Raw genomic sequence first — 3,210 nt, 5'->3', positions numbered from 1 at the left:
GGAATGACCGAGATCCCGCGAAATACATGAGAGATTTTTCACCATCTTTGTTTGCTGGCCTCTGGGCAACTGGTAGAAGAGGATATTTCTAATTCTCTTTATAGGATTTTAGATGCACAAGAGAAGCACAGCACATCAAAGAGGAATGAATGCTGTAATTCCCTGAAATGTCAGGGCTTTTTACAGAGCTCTTTATTGCTGTTAAGCTCTTTAGGGAATGCATTCTGTCTACCACAGAGTCAGTGGTGGTAGTATGACATGCAATGCCCATCCATCCCGATTACTATTTCAGCCTCTAGGGAATGATGCAGATCCTCAAAGACTGCTAAGTACTGGATTTAATTTGAAATCATCAGGAATTTGGCATCTAAATCTTTAAATACTCTGCATAAAGGACTGCCCTGCAAAAGCTGACTTGTGTATGCTTTACCTTGGCAGTCTCTGCATGTATTTAGTGATGCATGGAATCACTCACATTGTCCTTGGAAGTGTCCCTATCTTGTTGTGTGTGGCTGTTCTCATTAGAGAAAGGGCAGGTTGGAGCAGGAACAGGACAATTCCAATCCCTGTTTGTGATCAATAAGAGGCAACCCAAGGAGATACTCTGAGCTGAGGGATGGTGTAGATCAGGGGGTGAGAGACCTTGCTTCAGTCTCCAGAAACACTGAGGGATGCTTCAGCAGCAACGGGAATTGGCAGGTGGAAGGTGCCTCCCAAAACTGTGCTGTTTGGGAAAATATTTCTGATGATAGCTGAATTTTTGGTTCTGGTTTTCAGCTTTGTGCCCTGAGCACATATGGGTGATTTTAAATAGGACAGAAGTTTAGCAAGTACTGCACCCTGAGGAAAGCTAGATGTGTAAACAGTATGGATTAAATAGAAAGCTCAAAAAGTAACAAAAAGTACGTTTGTTTGTGAAAAAATTGATCTCTTTCCAATTTTCAGACTGTATCCTTGATAAGGGACCAGACCCTGTTTTGGAGCTGGTATAAAATTAAGAAGAACCACTTAAAGCTCTGGATAAGGCAATAGGCATAAAAATAAAGATAATTTATCCAGTCTCAGGAGGCTTTTATGGGGAGTGAATAATACACTGACAGTAAGGAGAATTCAGACTACCACAAGTGAAGTTTACAGCAGACAGACAGAGCTTTGACTGAGATGCTGCTTAGGAACTTAAAAAAAATCTAAGCAAATCATAGAAATTTTATACTGACCTCAAATGAACAGCTGAAGTGAGAAAGATGTTAAGACATTTCTGTATATGGCAAAAATACTGTTGATAGCAAGAGAATGGGAGGTGTGAATCTGTGGGTTGTTGGAACAAAGAAGCTAAAATAAGCAATGCACAGGGCCTGAACATTTCTTCCTATTTCTCTGAGTAGCCTTGGCAAAACAGTGCAGTTAACAGCTCTGTATATGTGACACACATTTTCATTACAAGCAGCTTGAGAGGCATGGAAATGTGTGGTGGGTTGGTGGGCTTGAGTTTTTGGGAGTTTGCAGGGAAGTACAGACCTCTAAGCCACAAAATTACTTTCTCCAAGGGAGGGACTAGTAGAAAATGGTGGCAGAAATTTGAAGTGGCTGGCCTGGCTGAGAAGTCAGAGCCTGACTCATGTGTGCTGATGCATCACTTGACAGATGTTGGCTGTGAGGTGCCTGTGTCAGTCATTGACAAGAATAAAGAAACAGATGAGGCAGAAGGAAACCATGGTACAATTGGGCCCTGGGAAGTGAAACCATGAACAGGACAACAGTCTCACCTCCTGTGAGATAGTGCCGTAATGCTGGTAGCCCTCATCACCACCTCCTGGAGGGAAGATTCTCTTCAGAGGAGTAGAGGTCCCAGCAGAAAGGCATTGACTCAGCTGCATTGCTTGGGAAAGAGCTCACACGCCTGGATATGGCAATTACTGGCAATTACAGACTCCACTGTCTGGAACAGGTACTGGAACACCCAGTTCCCTGTATTGCAGTGATATTGATGGTTTAAATTTTATACCCATTGGGTTGGTCAGGGAAACAGGTTAGGTGAAACATATATGTGTTGCAAGAGGAAAACTCTTGCAAACCCTGTTGCAAGAGGCAGTATGAGGCATTGTTTATGTTGTGTTCCTGTGAAATGGAGGTGGCTGTACCACAGTCAGATCTCAGGGAAGCAGAGTACTCCAGGATGCTCTAGCTTGGGTCAATGCCTGCTCTTCTGACAGGTAACACCAGTGAGTGCTAGGAAAAGCTGATCACTAGACTTGATGAATTCATAGTAGCTTTCCAGATGGAGTGGCCATAGATGTGAGTGAGGAAATGTGGAGTAATAATAACAGTTATTGCTGTTCATGCCACAGGTTTTGAAGTTTTCCTAGGATAATTTTTTTGTTTGTTTTGCATTTGCATTGTTTCATTGATAAAATGTCATCTAAAACATTTCCCCACCATTAGGGCTAGAATTTTGCAGCATCCTTTGCCTCTTTTAGCCTTTAAGAGCTTTTAAACATGGGTCTTTAAAACATCCTAGTGAGTTTGTCCTGGGTGGATTTCAATCTAGATGCCTGAAATGCATTCTTTTTCTGTGCTTGGAAGCATTGGCTTTGAGTGACTGAGTGGATGGACTGCTGGGGGAATTAGGACAGCAAGCCTTGATGTTACAACATGCCAGGAAGAAAAACCAAACCAGAGTAGTATAGCATCATAGTCTGGTTCTGTTTTTCTTCTTGGCTGTTCCTCAGGGAGACAGAGCAGAACAGCAGAGTTTGCTGGGACTCATGTTCATTTTCACAGTTTTTTGTATACTCATCTGCAGTTCAGGGGATTTAGTGATCCAAATACAGAATGGAACATATCCTTAACCTCTCCCCAACACAGACAATGTGTATGAAAATATATACATTGACACGTATTTTTTCTTACAGCCAAGAATAGACTTCACTGCTTGACTTCATCTCTTCCCTGAGAAGGTTCAGACTTTTTCAGGAACAAATGAGTAGGCACTAGTGACATGTGGGTTAGAATACTTTCTTTCCCATTCCATTGGCATGTAAAATCTTTGTAATGGATAGCTCTGGAAATATCCTTCTTGTCCTTTATTCTTAAGCATATGCCCAAGGCACAAAAAATTTTCAGTACAAACCAGAGCTATCCTGCTTTCTAAGTCATCCTAGAAGTATTGCATTATGATGACAAACATGAAAAGAAAACCACAGTAAAGAG

The sequence above is a fragment of the Cyanistes caeruleus genome, chromosome 1 (assembly GCF_971803275.1).
Source record: "Cyanistes caeruleus chromosome 1, bCyaCae1.hap1.1, whole genome shotgun sequence".
Lineage (NCBI taxonomy): Eukaryota > Metazoa > Chordata > Aves > Passeriformes > Paridae > Cyanistes > Cyanistes caeruleus.
This window is presented reverse-complemented; position numbering follows the sequence as displayed.